This window comes from Gavia stellata, chromosome 9, assembly GCF_030936135.1.
Source record: "Gavia stellata isolate bGavSte3 chromosome 9, bGavSte3.hap2, whole genome shotgun sequence".
NCBI classification, from domain to species: Eukaryota; Metazoa; Chordata; class Aves; order Gaviiformes; family Gaviidae; genus Gavia; species Gavia stellata.
This window is the reverse complement of record NC_082602.1, coordinates 2,780,054-2,799,128: the sequence shown is the minus strand read 5'-3', so window position 1 is coordinate 2,799,128 and position 19,075 is coordinate 2,780,054.

The following is a 19,075-nucleotide window of genomic DNA, read 5'->3' as shown; positions in this document are numbered from 1 at the left end:
TGCTAGAAGAGGGAGCTGGACCGCTGCAGTTCTGTGTGCAGGCAGGGAAGGAGAAGGATTGAGTCTAAAAGGAGTGGATAGCAGGTTCATTGGACGTGAATTTGTCATAATATATTCCTGATTGGATCTGTCTTTTGACTTGAATACTACGTGGGTTGTGGGTGGTTTTTTGGGTTTTTTTCCCCTGATATGGCTGGAAGGAGAAACACTGCAAGGCAACTATTCAAATCACATTAGGGGACAAAGTCTGTCAAGTTAAATACCGTCAGGGCTATCTCAGCCATCAGGATTGTCATCTCCTATTTTGATTCACCGTGATTTTTACTGGGAGCAGAGGAGTGTTTAAACACTGGACCATTTCACTGTGTTTTTGAGTATTTCTTGATTCTGTGACAGTGATCATCTACCCTTTTGTCACTGCAAACACTAAAGCAGTCAATTCTTTACTTGGGCATCTTTAGGGAGCTAAGTCCTATTTTCCAGAGTCATAGCTCAGTTACTTAAGTGTTTTTTGGTAAAACCTTAATTTCATAGGACATCTTCCAAGTTGAAGTGTGCAATTGATCTTGATTACTAAACCCCAGAAACATACAGGAAAAATATAGTATTTATTAAAGAATATATTATAATTTATATATTTAAAGTACTTGCAACAACAAGAAGATTGAAAATGTTTGTTCCTCTCCAGTTGATGGTAATCACTTGTTTTTACAAGGTTATAGATTTTAGATTGGGTGTGAAGGGTTCCAGAAGAGCAGGGGGAGAAGCAGCACACCTCTCAGTGCACTGGTCTACTGTTACAGTGACAACCTGCAGCCCCGATGCGATTCCTCTTCCATAGGGAAGCTGGATTTACATGTGCAGAGCCACATCACCCATCTGCAAACCCTGGGCTGGGCTTTGCTGTCCTGGGAATGCCGGGATATAAATTCCCTGTGTGGAGTCATGGCATTGTGCCGTGCTCCACTGCCTGGGTCCTATTTAGAGGCATAACAAGGAAGTTGGGCTACGGGTCCAAGGGGATGAATGCTGATCGTTACTTTGACCTGTTTAACCCAGGGACACAGCTTTCATTGCAAACTTGTATTAGGTGGCTTTGTTGTCACCTTCCCTGTATACAAATATTCTTCCCAATGAAATTTTTTTGAAGGTGATTCACGTGATAAGTCTTCTGGAAATCTCACAGCTCAACTTCAAATCTAGCTTCTTTCTTGTTGGGGTCTTCTTGGATTGCTACTTCCGAGTGCTACAGAAATATCCTGAGAGCACAGACAGTCTCTCTGTGACATGGGAGCTGAGCATACCAGAAAATGTGCTGTTCATCTGCCATACTGCACATCAACCGTAACGTTGCTACTTTTAATATGAGCAAGTCAGAAAGAGTCTTATAAGGGTTTGCTGCGCACATTTACCACTCTCCTTTGTGCCATCTGACTGAGATATAGATGAGCAAGATCACTGCAAGGACCTAGATTTCACAAGAAGTACACGGTTACATCCAGTCTTTAAAAAAAGGCTTCACACATACAGATGCGTTTGTACAAAGAATCAACAGAAATTGCGGAACATCTGGCCTTTTGGCAAAGAGACACATGCTTACCGTAACACCTGCCTGGAGAGTTGGCAAACACTCAGCTTGGATAATTTGCACGTAAGTGAGGTGGGCTTGGTTTTTGGGAGACACTGCAACTTCCAATAACCATTTCCAGATGTGTTTCTGATTTAATTTAGGACATTGTGCATGTTAGGACATGAGATAACTGTTGGCCATACCAGGGGTGGCACTATGCCATCATTAGTTTTCCTGTATTATGGGCGTGGAGGATGTTACACCAGCCTGCTGATGCCGCTGTGGCGTGGAATGGTTTAAAGCAGCCCTACCAGGAGTTTGTGGCTGGATGCTAAAAGGTGCAAAGGTCAGTGCTGCCAAAACTTCGATAATCCCCCTCCCTGTGATTCGTGAGGAGCAACACGAGGTGGACATGATGAATGCTGCTCACTCATCTCTGAGTGTGCTTGGTGAGATGATGCCCTTTTTACTCCAGAAACAAATCACGTCTTGGGGCCACTCGTGTGAGGAACGACTGACAGCTCTCACTGTGTGCCGCACCAGTGGTTGCCATGCAGCGTGGCTGGAGGAGGGTATGGGCTGAAGGGAATTGTTTTGCAGCTCTTTTGCAAACCGATGGTGAGATGTACAAAGGAGGAGAAAGCTATTCTGTGACCTTGACGCCCACGTGAGAGAACATCATTAAGCAACGCTACCCATGTGCTCTGTTTCACAGCTACCAGGTCAGCGTGCAGGGTGATGGAGGTTAAAGAATTTAAGCTGTCTCTCAAGATAGAGGGAGATTGGAGATAGCTCCAGTTTAAAACCAATGTAGAGCTTCTGCGAATTCTTAATGAATGTCAGTGAATACTGGAAATAGGGGAATGCCATAGAGATACTGTTCTAGTTCTGTTAGAGGTTTTTTCCTTATCTTGATTCATCTGGAGGTAGAAATTATAGTGAAGACACTGCCGTGTTACGATCAGCGGATGATAATATGTCAATGAGTATGTCTATTAACTGAATCATGGAAGAAAAGCAGTGGAAGGGGCATTAGCATGTGCAGGGATAACTTCCAGCTCAGCAATCCAAATTACATATTTGGCAGGTCAGTGTGCAGGGCCTTGTCCCCCTTTATTTTCATCTGCCTACACAATTTTGGCCATTGTTAGCAATAATAGAAAACTTGATCTTCGATGTATTCTGTGATAGCTATATAGAATAGCTGTTCTGGGTGGTCCTAAATATAAGAACTTACTTTCTGGAACAGAAGTACCTCTATTGAAGTTAGTCCAGTCCCTCTGAAGTCATAGTGTCCTGCCTGGTTTGCCCACAGCTCCAGCCCTTTCCAGGCCAGGGGATCTCCAGCTGCAAAGCTGCTGCTTCGGGCTTCCCTGGCTAAGAAGTGTTACCAGCATTTCCTGCCCAATAGCTTGAATTTACATATTTTAAAGAAAATGTACAAACTCTTTCACTTCAGCTCTGTCATATGTTGCGATGGTCAGTTGCAAAAGGTAAGAATCATTCCAGTTACATAAACCTCAATCCTGATTCGAGCCTTTTCATTGCGGGGTGGATTGGTTTAGCTAACTACTCCCTTTGCTCCGCCTAAATGTTTCTAGTAGCTGTTGGATCCTTTTGAAGTCTTGTATTTTTAATTCAGTCCTTCTGAAGCTTGTTAAAAGCAGCTAGCAATCCTGGCCAAGACCTTTTAAATGAATGAGTTAGAAAATCATTTACTGTGCTCCTAGCAATGTTGAATTACTGTTTAAATAGAGCAAATTAGGTCCCAGACTTAATCTCTCATCAATATCCTCTCATGTGACATTGTCAGCTCAGAATTGGTTTAGTCATTGCAATTTCAATAACACTTGTGTTCATCAAGTAGGGCCCCTGTTTCTTTTATAGAAGTTTTTGGAGGCTTGGGTTGCATTTATCAATTGTTCTATTTAAATAGTAACTTGGTGCTCTTGGTAATTCTAAGCCCTGAGGAAGGTTGGTTTGGCTGCAAGATCAGCTCTGTTGATAGATGAAATGGTTTGTTGACACAACAAAATAAATGAGCCTTTAAATAACTGTGTTGAGTTTTGCTTACCTAAAGAATTAGGTGGCATAAAATAAAAGTATGAGAATCATTTGGAAAGGTTTTCCCATTGAGTGCACTTCAGATTTCTCCCAACCTTTAAATAGTCACTTTCCCCCTTATACTCACTGGCTTTATTTCTGAAATAGAAGACGGACATGACTGGTGCGCCTTTGATTAAATCTTTATGGTAGTGTGTCAGTCTTTGCTGGTGCCAGGGGAGCCAAGAAAGAAGGCAGGTTCTATGTCCATCCTGCTATTTATTTTTTTTTTTAGCAATGCTCCTGTATCCTAGGAGTGTTGCAGGTCAGGGAAGGTCTGGAAAACACGGAGGCAAAAAGCTATCGGGTAGTTCACCCTGATGCATCCTTTGCTATGAGTGTTAGCAGATCTTTTCCGGCATTTTGGGGAGAATTTCAGGCAATGCTCCAAATACCAGAAATAAACTGAGTGTTCATGTATGGGAGCAGAGAGTATGCCACCTCAAAGGAAGCTTGAATTAAAAGCCTAGATTTTGGTAAATCAAGGAAATGTAAGCCTCTAGACAGAACTGAAGGCAGCTCCTTAGCTCCTTTCTTCCATCATGTAATTGCAAGCAACTATGTAGGAGAAATAGAATTCCAGCTTCATCTTGAACACCTTCTGTTGCAAAACACCCGTTGAAGTCCTGCATAAAATCTGTGGTGCAAGAGCAAAAGCCCCATTTGGGTGCTGCGTGGGCAGCAAAAGAGATCAAGGAAATCACCGATGTCACGGGCAGCTGCGCAAGCGGGGAATGTGTGACACAAAATTCTTGGGTGATTCCCCGGGGACCATGCAACAGAGGCAAATAAAATCCTTCCATTGTGTCTGCCAGTTTTTAATGCCACACCCCAGAGAACAAATTTATTCTTGGGAGCATAGGCAAGATAAACTAACCAAACAGCTGAGGACTTTGCCTACGTTGTGGAGCAGAAGCCCATGTCACTCAGCTAGTCTCCTGGAAAGAAAAAAAATCAAACCACCCAAGCCCCAAGCATGGCAATCACATTATGTAGCGGGGGGGTTGGTAGAAAGTGGGGGGCGGACATGGAGGGGAAATAAAGGGACTAGTAGCCTGTATTTGGCTAAGGCCCGTTTCCCTACTGACAGGAGAGTGCGTTTGGCTTTGATCAGAATGGTTTCCTGCTGTTTCTGCCCCTCCTCTACTCCGCTTCTAGTTGCGAGTTTGTGCCAGTTTTGTGTTGTCTTTTTGTGTTGCCCTGACAGCTACTAGCTGTCGTATAAATCATCTGTTTCTGAAATAGATTCCACTTTCTGAAAGGGGCAAAATTATACAGGAAGCGGATTTGCTTGAACCAAGTAAGCTGTCAGTAAAAGACTAAGCAGAAGCTAGTGAGAACTGGCAGGAAGGGTAAACATCTCTCAAGCAGTAGCAAAGCGTGTTTCTGGTTTTTCTGCCTCACTTTGGTGTTTAGATTTCCTGTTTCTTCTTCTTTGTTCCCCTTTAGCCCAAGCCTTTATGTCTGCTGTCTGTAATGCGCAGCGCGGGCCTTCCCTGGGTCTGTGGCAAGAGCACATCACCTACTGCTGAAGTTTATTTGCTGTCGGTCTATGGTGCTCGGTGGCTGGTGAAAGAGTAGCAGCTGTCTTCCTTCGCTGCTCTAATAAAACAAGGCTGATGCTCTCTGCGTGGTCAAGCGGTGCAGTATGAACTCTGGCTACACTATCAGGTTATAAACCAGTCATTTTTAAGCACTAATTTTTCTCTGTCAAGTTGTTTGTTTTCATTTTCTCTTTTCAATGGGAACGAAAGAGCTGCGATCCACAGGTAACAGGAGTGAAATAGAAAATACGTGTTCTGATAATGGCATAAACTGCAGCTTGCTGATGTCTTGCTAGATGATCACATCTAGAGCCAAAAGCTGTGCCTTTTGGCTGTCCCACATAGGGATCAGTCATTTCATCTGGGAACAGGGAAGTATTTTGCTTAAGTTGCTAACCAATATAGTATGACTTTTACGTATCTGAAACCAGGTGTTTGCAAATTCACTGTGTTGGACTCTGGCTGGAAAAATTAATGAATTGCAAATACTCTAGGATGGGAGAACTTCACAGTCATCTTACAAACAATTTGTTAACAAAAAAACCCTCTCAAGGCAAAATTCACTTACTAATTATTCACGGAGCTCTAGTATAACGATGCCCCTGTGGAAAAAGCGTGGCTAATGAATTTATCATGTGAGGCTTTTTTGTCTTGATATATCTTCTAATGGGTTTGCCCTGCAAGTTCTTGCACTCAAGGACCGATGAAAAGCAATAATGCTGGGCACTGAAATTTATAAACCAATTTACACTGTGGAAGGAATAACAGATTTTCATTGAGTTTATGTTTAATTATCTGAGATCTTTTGTTCTTTATTTCGTGTAACTGAATTGGTTTGTCACTTCTGTTAATTAATTAGACAAAAGAAAAAATCTTCAAGCGCACTGTTGCTCAAATTAGCGTCAGTTGTGGGATTAGTGCATGGTTTATTGCCCCCATGAATACACATTGCCTCTGCTTTGCAGTCACAAAGGCCAGTGTGGGCTCAAAAGCTGAACCACTTCCAGCTTTGAGGAAAGAGGGGAAAATAGCCTTTTCAGGCTTGATAAGCGTACAAATATCTGACTGTCCCTAGCTAGGTAAAAGCCTGATTCCTTTAGCACAATGACCTTGAATATGCCAGCATTGGGAAATATCTTAGCAGTCATTACACTTGACTTTAAAGGAACGTATTTTGGGATTGCCATGGCTGCCAGCCTGAGCCGTGATGTGAAGGTTGCTAAGGTTACGAGGAGGCCTTCAGTGATGTGCAGTGACATTCAGATAGGAGGAAGCAACAAATCGAGGAAAGAAAACAATTTTTGAAATTGGACTTTCAAATCTATTTGGATGATTATTTGCTCACCTTTCTTCCCTAACACATAAGAGCTCCACATCAGCAATTTAGTAAATTATTTCCCAAGGACAGAGCAGACTGCGTACGCATCTATCTTCTTCCTCCTCCCGCCCTGCCTTACTGTTTAGGAGGGATATTTTACCGGGCAAAACATGGTAGAGTGCAGGTGATACATTGCTATATTTTAATCTATTCTCGAGGAAACATGTCTTGTCTAACGATTTTTATTTATTCATTTACTTATTTACCTTCCTCTCTTTGAGTCATGAGGATGCAGAGCATGAGGCGGAGATGGGGGAACCTGTCCCCACCTCCTCTCTCCACTCTACCCAGCCCCAGCATGTTCCTCCTTTCCCTCCAAAATCCTGCTGGAGGGAGCCCCAAGGGGCAGTGGGGAGCGACGGTCCTGTCTAGGCTCCGCTCCAGTCTCGTTTGGGCTGTAAAACAGTCCGGCAGAATTACGTGAATTCGCTATTTTCACTCTTCCTGGAAAGGAGGGAGAGCCGAGCTTGCTTGGTGAGAGTAAAGTGACTGTTTTGCACAGTTGTGATGAAAAGTCTCTAGAGGGATGGCAGCATTCCTTTGCATCAAGGAAAATAGCAGCAACACTGCTACTCCCAGATCCTTATAAACTCCCTAATTCCTGCTAATTTTATAGGAGGTAAATGCCAAAAAAGGAGGCAGACACTTGCAATCTCTTTTGCCATAGCCTACACAGTGTGCCTAACCCTGCTCACAAGTGCTAATGGTAAGATCTTTTTTATGTATGGAAATACCAGCGATAATAGGTGGAAGGCAACATGGAAAAGTCTGCTGGCAAGGCTTCTGTATAAACAATATCTTGGGGGTTTGGGAAACTTTTATAAGCCCCTGATTTTCAGCTTCATTTCATCTTCCATCAGTTTCTGTAATGCTTATGGTAAATAACACTTGATTTACATTTTTTTTTTCCCTTGGAAAATATGAATGTTTTGAAAAATAATATTACATTTTCTTAAGTGTTTGTGGTTTAATGTATGGGAGCATAAAACATAAGCACAGGTACGATTCTCAGTAAATAAGTAAAACTGTGGTATGAATAGTATAACTGTAGTCAGGCCCTGTATCCACCATTTAGAGAAATGATGAAAAATATGGAAGTTTGAAATGTTAAATAAAACATGTGAATACATAGCAGCGTTTAATAAAGAAGATGGTAAAGCATGTAAGGAGAATCCCACTGAATCAAATAACTTTTCTGAATGAGTATTCTGAAAAGAATACATTGCTGCTGTCTTTAGAGATTTTCTTAAAATTATCTTTAAAAGCCCTGTTCCAACGCAGAATTGGGTGTATTTTAGGCCTCTGAATAAACCTCACTGCTATGATTCTGGATTATTCTCCTAGATACATAATTTATTAGGATATTTCACATTTAAAAAGAAACCTCAGAATAAGCCTTTTATTGCCCTTCAAGTATTGCTAGTGCTACTCCTCAAGAAACCCTGGCCTTAAAATCATGCAAGTCTAATGATATCCTCCTCTTTTTTTCTTTTCTTTTTTTTTCCTTTAAATCAGTGATTCAGTTTTGCGCGGCGGTGCGCCAGGGACCAACTGACAGCCGGTGCTGCCTCCATGCCCTGGCAGAAGGCAGCGCTCCCTCCCGCAAAGCCCCATGCCCAGGGGCAGGCTGTGGCCTTCGGCCTCGCCTGCTCTGCTGCCCAGCAGTGAGGCCCTCCCGTGCCAGGCCGGGGCAGCCCCTGCGGCGAAGCGTTCTAGGTCTGTCCTCGCGCTGGCACCTTTTCCATCTTCTCCGCGAGGACGGTTTCTGGTCCCTCAGCCGGGAGAGGGTGGGCGGCCGGCTGAGTCGCGAGGCTTTGCTGGGTATGCCGCAGGTCGTCTGCTTCATTTTTTTCTTCTGGCTTTAAACATACAATTATTTTTCTTGTTCTTTGACCCTTAGAGCTAAGGCTGTTTAATTTGTTGCCTTCGTATTTGCTCCTTTCCTCCCTGTTTTTTTTCAGGAGGGTTTGCTTTTATCCTCCAGCAGCTAGTGTCCCTTGAACTTACTGACACAGTTTCTTGTGATTTAATATCACTTGGTGGATTTATTTTCTACGAACTTGTCCAGGCGTGTTTCCCCGCCCCCCCAGCAGTTAACGCTGGTTAGCTGTCCTGGGTTTGAGATTCCTTGTCCAGTTATTCCCAGTGAGGGAAGAGAGAGAGGGAGATGACAAGAGTAAATATTGTGGTCCTCCTGACTGATTATCTAAGTGGAGCTGAAAACTGAACGGGGATGGGTGATGGGGCCTTTAAGTGAAGCCAGGGGAGAGCCTTCCTGGTCTGGAGGCACATCTGAATTGAAAGTTAAGGATCGTTATTCTCCCCTCTAAACCATGTGTGGGGTTGGGTAGGGATCTACGATGAGCAGGTAGCAAAGTTACTAAACTGAGGGACTTGTGTATATATATTACATTGCCAGTGCAAATTTATGAGGTGCTCTCATTCCTGGTAAAATGTTGTTCGCAGTTTCAGGGAGAAGGTAGCCGAGGAAGCTCTGCTTTTGAAGACAGCCAGGTAAACAGGCAGACTCATCTCTGGGAATGGGTTTCACCTGGCCCCGCTTCAGTCAGGTGCTACCTGTTTTCCAATGCCTTCTCTTTCTGCTGCAGCAGGAGGTTGGCAGAGGGAATAAGCTTAGTAAGTTTGAAGAAAGGCACTGTGGAGTTAGGAGGAGTTCTTTCCTCCGTTAAGTGTTCTGAAATCTTATGTTTATCTCTACAAGATCTATACCTACAAGGGTTTTTGTTTGTGTGATACATTTGTTGTGGTGAGATGCTGTGGAAGGCTTTGCGCGCCGGCAGGTAAGCAAGCTGTGGTTTGAGTCTTTCCTCCAAGCTCTCCGTGCTTGGGGGGACGATTTTCATCTCGCTTACTGTACCGGTTTCACACAATTGTAATGTCTCTGACCTCAGTGGGTTTTCTTGTGACGTGCTAGTGTCAAGTCAGATTTGGGTCTCAGGTTTTGCAAAACCAAGCTGAAAATAAAGCAAGGAAAAAAAAAGGTTTTCAACAATACTTATAGTTTCTTATTTCCAGCTTAGGAGTTAATACACAATGAAACCTTTTATTTTTGGGGGTGTTTTTTTAGTAGTACTCCGACTCTTCTGCTCCTGCAGAGATGAACAAGGTGAGGAATTTACACAGAAATGAAAAAGAATGAGAAGAAAAATATATAGTTTCCACGCTCCTTTTGGGAGCTTTAGAGAGATGTCACTTTTTCAGTGGTTCATGATGTGTGACTGTGTCTGTGTCCTGGTCTCAGCTGTGCTACTGCAGTTGGTTTCAAAACCTGAAGTGATCTGGGACCCTTCAGAGGTTATAGAGATGTAAAACATCATTATTAGGTTGGCGATAAGTTGCATTCAAAATGATACCTTACATACTGAAAGCATTCTCAAGCTTGCATGTGGTTTTTGAGATGAAAGACTTTACAACAGCAGTGGCTGGTAAAATGAGTCCAGAGTTCACATATGCTGATAGTATCAGATTTTCATTTTTATGAATAATTCTGACAACAAAAGTAACGTTTTGAATTGTAACTGAAATATGCATGTACTTTTAGGCTCACATTAGCTGTCTATAAAAGAGCTTTTCTGTCTTCCCCTAGTTAGATACTGAATGCCTTAGGGCATTTTAGATTCTGCTGGAAGCCAGGTTAGTGCTGAAGTGATTCAGGGATTTGGTGTGTTTTTCTTGCAGCGATGTGCATAGCAACTCTGTTCAGATTACAAATAAGAAGTGGGGATTTTTTTCAGGCTGTTATTCCAACACACATGACTTATTAGCTGAGAACTGAACTGTGCTCTTTTTGCTCCCTCTGATATTAACATTGATGTAGATTACGATAAAATCAATGGAATGTTTAGCCCAACTGGCATCATTTGATGTCTTAGAACAACTGGTTGTTGCCACAGCATCTATCAGCTACAGCAAACAGGGTACGTCCTAGAGACAACCACACCTGGCTGGCATTCCTGCTGCTTTTCCCCTTTCTACCAGGGCATGTAAGCAGTGCCCTTTATTCCGCAAAACTAAACCTGGGACTGCCTGTTGTATTTCACCCAAAGACATAAGGAGAGGCGGTGTTGCATGCAGAGGGTGACGGATCACCCATTTCTGAGGTTGGTTACATAGGGTCTGCAAATAGAGAAACAACAGTATGAGAACGGGCTGGTCTGAAACAAGTAAACATCTACTGTAACTCTGAGAGGTGCATCTCTCCATTCATACGTGCTCTTCTCATCTTCCAAAATGTTCCTGCTTCTGCTGTGAAGGAGCGCTCCCCTTTGAGACAATTTTTGCTTTTAACAAATACCGCACCATTAGCCAGTTGGGTCTTGGCTGTGATCTTTGGCAGAGTGTTTGTCAGGAGCAAAATCAGTGCCCTGCCTGCCTTTTCAGGGCACCTATCATCCAAAGTTTAATTGTTTGTCTCTCCAGCTCTCAGCTTGAGCTGTCAGGATCAGCTGTCAGAAAAGTCATCCCCTTTTAGGCAGTTAGAGGAAATGCTATGAGAAGATCAGTAACGTGAGCAAACAGGAAACTCTGATGTCATTGTAGAAGCAGTTGCTGATAGCAGAAATCCATACATGGTGGTTCCGAGCCAGGGAGCCTCCTGCTCCAGGGTGACGGGAATCCCTTTGAAACAGAAATTCAAAACTGGCATATTTTTTTTTATTGCCTCTAACATGTTGGACCTTTCAGCAGCAGTCATTATAGTATGCTATTTCCTGACAAATTACAGGGTTTTGCCTCTGTCTGATAGTCAGAATATATTAGTTTGAGGCTGCAGTAATGCAGTGCAGCTTCTGGTTGCATTAGAATACAGGTATGGGAGCTCACGTCTGCCTGGAAAAGGTAATGTTGGCATACCATAGAGCGGATTTTCTACCAGGGAGATATTTCACTCTTGTTAGGACCCCTGCAGGTGGCAATTGGTAATACCATGAATTATTATTAATACCATAGTGTAAATATAGTAAGAATAATAGTTGTTGTTATTATTAGGCTTGAGACCCTAATAAGAATCTGTTCAAGCACGCTAGTACTGTTACTGCTTCCAAAGGTTTCCAGTCTAAACCAGCAAGCAAGATATAAAAGACAAGAGAAGGAGCTGAGCTGGTAGGTAAAAGCAATACATGTGGTGAAGCCCTCAGCTGCATGAGTAAGGAAGGGAGGGAGTTCTGAAGACTCTCTGAGTTCATGAAAGGATGTGGGGATAGGTCGGGAAGCAGAAAGTGGAGCACTGCAGGATTTCAAAGAGGATGCTGAAATAGCAAGGAGATGGGTAGGTTAAACTGTGGCAGTCTCTAGGACAGAGGGGCTTTGCTGGTTTAGGAGTGCTGGTGTGATACGAATAGCACGTATATAGGTTTATTGGCCATTATACTTGCTGTTGTAAGACCCCTCAGACCTCTGATTTGTGTGACATAAATTACATGGTTCAAAAGGGCAATTACTTGTTTGATAGGAGCTGCTACTTAGCTCTGTCAGTTGAGTTGTAATCCAAACTGACAAAACTCCGCTGGCCGAGGATAACGGCGGCTTCTCCCAGTCTGCCAGAGAGGCCCAAAACACCGTATGCAGAAGTTTGCTTGTTCTTTAAGCAGATAGATCTTTGGGAGCTAACGCTAAAATGCTTAGTTTAAAGAGCAAAATCAAAGATTAACCTCTGGGGTTAATACTCAAAATGGAAAAAAAGAGATTCTGTTTTGTATCAACAGCAAGATTTTATACAGTGCAAACTGTTCCTCAGGGAAGCATCTTCTGTGATGGTCTAAATTATGCACTGTGGATGATGATTATCTTGCACTGCACATACAGATCATTCAACCATGAGATTGGAATCATGTTAGTAATAATTAAAAGTATGTACCTGCTTTTGTGCTTGAATATACTGTTTTGGGCTGTGATTAAACTGTGCAGTATTAGGACATGAATTTTGACTCATTCCAGCAATCATTTATAAGTAAAATCTCGCCTCTAGAAGGTGTATACCCAGTTACTCATTACCTTGTGTAATGAACCAAGTCCATAACCTTCTTGGTGGTGTATGAAAATAATAAAATGTGATCGAAGGTTCTTATTTGTGCTATAGTTCATTTTCTGTGACTGGGTGAAATTTGCCGAAGCGTTGAGACAGTCATCTTTGTACCTTTAGTCCTCTCTGAAATGTCAAGAAAGGAACTTTTCTGCCTATTGTGAGATATTTACTGGGTGGGAATAATTTATCTCAAAACAGTCTTACAAGCACTGGAACAGGGCTCCAGAGATACGGAGGAGTCTCTGTCCTTGGAGAGTCCTGGAACAACTGATACGGCTTTAAAGCAAGAGGTTGGACTAGATGACCTTCAGATGTGCTTTCCAACCTAAGATTTCCTGTGTTTTGGGGTTCCTTTTGTTTGTTTGTTTGAGGTTTTTTTTTGGTGACTTCAGAATAACTTTAAGAAAAAACAAGCCCCACCAGAATGGAAGCCAGAAATCTGTAAGATTAAAACAACAATAGCAAAGCAAGTAGGGCCATTCAGTACTTTGCAGCATTCCTAAATTTTACAGGACACGCAAAATCTACTGAGTAAGAAATTCTGTAGTAAAGTGTACAAATTCTGCTGAGTGTCCTGGCAAAACCCGAAAGACTTAGGTTGGGCAATTCTCTCCCCGTCAAGTCCACCCATGATCTTCTGATGGTCTTTAAGTGATTGCAAATGTATAATACTACAGTATTTAAAAATAAATTAAAAATTCCCTAAGGTATAACGTCACAGTGGATCTTGGAAATGAGTTACAGAAAATCGAATATGGTCCAGTGAATTGTGATTTGCTACATGACACAAGCTCTAGCTGACTCCACCAAGTTGGTCTGTGACCTTGAGAGAGTTACTGCATTATTCGGTACCAGAAAATGCAGAAATGGGCTTTCACCCTCATTCTCCTCCTTGCTTTTTCTTCTGTTGGCAGAGAAAGCATTAGATGGGCAGCCTCTGTTCAAATTCTCACTGTCTACAGCGGCGCAATCTAAGGAAGGCTGAGCCAGAGGGCAAAGTAATCACTTGCAAGAAAACACTAAGTAAAATGTTATTTTCAGGACATACACCCTGCATTATTTACATGCATCTCTCCAAACCTTATACAATGCGTGCCACAACTCAAAGATTTTCTTTCTGAAAATCAGAATGTAATTGCCAACGTAAATTGAAACTAGATCTTATTAGCAAGGAGGTGGTGACATACACAGACGTATCAAATGTATATCATCTTCTTGCAAACGTACATAACTCCCACTTTTTTTTCAGCCCTTCTCAGAAAAATATAGCTCTGTGCAGGGTTTTGGTTTATGATCATTTCTCTTGAGTCTCTGCTGTTTGTGAAGTGCTTTTCCTGAGAGAGTACCAAATAGAGTTTTGTTTATAATAAATTCAGACAGAAATCTTGGGGCTGTGTAGTATCTCACAAGGAGTGATCCTGGACGGAAACAGCGACTTTCCCTCCCTGGGACAGGGTGCAGAGGGCCCTGGGGCAGGGCCCTCTGGCTAATTCCCAGGTTTTGTCACGTTGCTTTGCCACATACCCCTTCTCCTCTTTGACTGGTGCTTAGGCTGAAGATCTGGCCTTAGTTGTTGAAATCTGGAAATGGGGACACCCTGAGAAACGCTGCCTGGCTGTGATGAAGCCTGCAGTTTCTATAAAATGTTGTGCTTTCATATGCAGGATATCCTTTTCACCCTGCATAGTCCTGTCCAGATTATATATTTAAAAAAGTATCTCACCCTCAGTTTTGTGACTGTTAATAATCCAGCTGCACACATTTCTCTGGCCTCTTCCCTCTGCTCTCAAGCAGCAGATTCCCTTCTGCTACTGATTTTGTGTGGGTCGAACACTACCAGCTAGCTGGTTGTTATATTTTAGCACAGTTTCTTGACAGAGCTTTTGTTGCATCTGTGCATGACTATAAATTTCAGTTATAACACCTTCTTATCTTCAATTCAGTGTATTTTTGTGCAGTGTATACTCTGCAGTATTTTGGGTGTGTGGTCTGACACTTCTTCTCTGCCTCATCTATAAACGCTGTTGTATTGCTGTGCTCGGAGTTCCCCTGAAAAGCAATCGGAGGTGAACCTGTGCATGCAGCGTCCTGTTACTAGGGCCACCAGTTGGATAAAGTTACAGATGGTCAATAATGCATGGGCCTTTGTGAATTATCTTTTTAAAGAAGCTATAATTGACTTTCCTGAAGAAAAACATTATTTCCACTGGCAATCTGGCAGCCTAAATACTAGGTTCCTAGCAAATTTCATCTCTTAAAAACTGAGGAAGGAGTATAAAGGTAACCTGTAATCTTACAGGGATTGAGCTTTAATGTTTCAGCAGCAGGTTTTTTTGTTTTGGTTTGTTTTTTCCAAGTCGTATATATTTCCTACATTTCTCTATGGTTACAAAAACACAGCAGGAATTATTTCAGGATTCAACGCAGTTGCTTTTTAGGCTTGCAAAAAGTCAGGGCTTTATTATTCTATTGATTTTTTTATTATTATTATTTTTTTTCCTCTTCAAAAAAAGAACTCTCTGCTGATTATGTTCTGTTTGAAAATCAGTGATACAATAACACCTGGAATTCCTAAATCCCCTGAGATGACACGTTTGATTGTACAAATATGCTATTGTTGATCTTGTGTGACAATAGATTTTTCTATATGGTTTTATACAATATCAGATAAACTACAGACAAAGGGGAGGATGTGAGCAGGGGAGAAAGCTAAATGTTTTCGGTTCTATTTTTACGCATTTACAGTAGCTACCCTCATCTGTGAAGAGACATTCACAGTACAGTGAAACCAGAAATATTTGGCAAAGCACAGAAGAAAAATCAAAATACGTGTTGGGCTATTGTTTGCTTTAGTTTGTGGAGTGAAATGTTTGCGATACGTCCTCAGTTGTTACCAGCTGTAATCTCTCTTATGCCATTGGGATTTCACTCATTAGTCACCCAAGGTTGGAATCGCTCATGCTTTATGTGCAGACTTTACTTTTTATAGTGGTACTTTGTGGGTGTAGAGTTATGTTCCTTTTCTTCCCCCCCCCTTCAGGCAGTTGGTTTTTCTTGAGTATCTTTTATACTGGTGTATTAAAATGTAATCAACTATCATGTCACATCACATCATAAATCCCACCTTAGATTCCAACGCAATTAGCTCATTGAAATTACTAATGCCTACACTCTGAATTAGATGATAAAGCAGAATTATTGTGTCATTACACTATAGCATCCTGGTCAGAATTACCTCTTTTACAGAGAAATCCAAGATAACTATCTCTGTAATTAAATGTGCTCCCGCTTGCTTAATAACTATAAAACCAGCCACTTTCCTGGTGTAATTGCATAGCAGTATTTAAGAATACTCTGTGTTATCACCTGTTGCGGATCTTTGGGAGAGAAATGAAAAAGCAAGTTGCTGTTTAAGCATGATAAATACAAGTGTATAATATTAAGTACGTGGTTTTTCTTCTTAAAACTATTTCCTGGAAAATTAAAGCAAAGCTCCAGAAATGTTAATGCTAAATGCACAATGCTCCAAAGAAGATATAGCAGGAGGAAGAGTTATTTTAACGGACTTTCTTTTCCTCTCATTTTTCTCCTTTTGGTCATCACTGGATCTTGCTCTGTGTTTTGCTCTTTGCACACAGAGTTCTGTGGTAACCTTTCATCAGTGTGGGGGGAGAAGATAATTTGCTTGTGGACAGTTTTTAAAAGTTTTGGGTTTTGTGGTTTTTTTAAAGGTATTTTTATACTTAAAAATTGGAATGTTAAAAAGATGTATTTGTAAACCTTTGGAGGTCTGTCAGAGATTTGAATTACTTATTTTTGTTGGGTGTCCCGGGTAAGACCAGGTGTTCAGCGATGTTTACAAACACACAGAGAGATGTCAGCTTATGTTTCACAATAATGCAGAGCATATTATGATTTTCTGGGAAGCCAGACTGATTACCTTTTGATTGATGCACTGCCCTGGGCTAGAGTAAACAAATGGGAAATAACTAATGGAGGTGGGTGTTTTAGCTGTGGATATACCTCCGCATCCACCAAGTCTTCCAGATTCTTAAGTGTTAGCTGCCAGGATTCATGCTCCAGTCCCATGTAGGCGCTGGAGAGACACTGCAATGCCCTAGGAATGGAAATCGAGAAAGAGTGGGGCTTGGTGTTGGCTTTGGAAAGGCAGTGAGGAGGACACGTAGTGTTCCTCCTGCTTGCCTTAGACTTTTGCTGTTCCTCTAAAATACAGGGACTGGTGCTGCAGTACATCCTTCTGTGGGCAAACAACTGGCCCTTTCTGCGGGGCTTGCGCTTAGCGTGTGGCCGTCAGAGCCTGTGTCTGGGGTGGAGAAAGGATGGTGCATCTGATTTGTGTAGGGAGTGCAGCTTGTGAGCATCGCATCAAATGTGACTTTCTGCTTTGCAGATATTGAGAGGAGCGACCTCTCTTGATACATATATTGTTTAATTTTTTTGAGGTGTAGAAAATTGCATTTCTTTCCAGGGTAACTATGATAGTTTGCTAGTATGACCTTTTTTGTGTTCGGCCTTCAAGAAGCGATTTTATTGCGTTGGCTGGTGTTGATCCCCAAGTGAAAGCAAAGATGCTGTTGCTTGTCGAATGTGGGTTGTCATATTGAAGGTTGCTTTATGCTACAATACATTTAATTGTATGCTACAGGGAAGTGTTTATCTGTCCTTACATAGGCATTTTAGGCAGTAAATATTCCTTCTGGTCTGGTAAATACTACTTCTTCTGCATGATTTCTGCATCCTTGCAAGATTCTCCATCTCTGCTTTCAGTGACTGAATAGGAAAGCTTTGCTCATAATCTCTTTTGTCATTTTTGCCCTGGTTCTTTCAATTTTGAGTCACAATAGTCTCTAATATACTTGTAGATCATTTTCTCAGCAGGCTGATTCCTTTTTTTCCTTTTCTGATGTGAAATACATTATATTTTTGCATAAATAAGACTATTATCCCTTGATATTTTGTTAATCACTTTGAGGTAGCCTCTCAAATTTTTTGTTGGTTTTTTAATTGTTTTGGTTTTGTTTTTAATAGCTTCATGTATTAAATGTCTAATCCTGCTCCCAGTGATGCTTTAATGTGTTTTTCCACTATAATGGTAGCATAAACCCAAAGTTTTCAGCATTCATACTGCTAGAATGTGTGATATTTTCATATAGTCCTAAATGCAGGTTGTATTTAAGGAGAGGATTATTCATTCACTATAGATGTCTAAGGCATAAAGGCATAAAAACAAGGGGAAGGGGGGAAAACTTGTGATGGGAGAAAAAACAAACACCTTGTTTCTCAAAGACAAGGGGAGGAGGAAATCTGCCAGGGAAGCCAGAGAGTAAGTAGATGATTGCGGTAGAAAAAGAGAACCAAGATAATAAAAGACCAGACCGCCCCCTCAATGATTTCTGCTCTTTTGTTCACTGTGGAGGAGTTAGAGGATGGTTCCTTTTCCAGAACCTTTCTTTATGGAGGACTCCTTAAGGAAAACAGCGTAGGAATAAATGGTAAGTCTTCTCATAGAGAGGTCACCAGTAGACCAAGTACCCCAGTGGCCCGTGGTGGGACACAGGTTGTTCAATGTGTCCCTAAGTGATCCTAAAAGGAGCAGGGAGGTGGCAGGTAAAGGTGAGGGCTGGCTGTGAAGAGCTGCATTAAAAAAAAAAATCCAGTGTTGAGCGCCCCGGTGATAAAAATGGCAGGTGAAATACAGATAAATGCAATGAGGCGCATGGGGGGCGGTGGGGGGAAATAATCCTGGACTCGTGTTCCAAGATGAGCATTATAACTCAAGAACAAGGCTTGGGGGTAAAAAAGATGAGCTGAATTCTCCATGGTCTTTAAGAAAACAACTTGCCCTGCTAGGGTTTAGAAAAAGGAATGAAAATAAAACAGAAAACATCATTATGACACTGCATGATGGTGCTTCTGCATCTTGTATATTGCATGTAGCTCTGGCCCCATCTTCATAAAGGTATAATAGAATTGGAAAAGGCTCATAAAAGAGCAGCATGAATGATCAAATGTAGTGAGCAGGCTGCATAAAAGGAACAAATGGGACTCTCTCACCTGGAGAAAAAAAAAAAAAAAAAAAGCCTGAAGAGACCTAGGAAACTGGGAGGTGAATATATCTTCCTGGTCAGAATCTGGCAGGAATCAAATGAAACTCAAGGGCTCTGGGTCAAAACAGAGAGGAGGTGGTTCTTCTCAAGGTTGGTAGTAAAACTCTGGAATACCACAAGATGTTGTGGCTGCCAGAAGTTTCCAAAGATAAAAAAACCTAGCTGGATAAATGAATGGAAGAAAGTCCTTCAAATATCATTAAATAGGAATAAACTGTGTCTGGTTCAGGAAGTCCCTACCAATCCCTCCAGTCCCACTGGAGGCTGCATGAGCGTTTAGGAAAGCACTGATTGTTCATCCTCTGATTG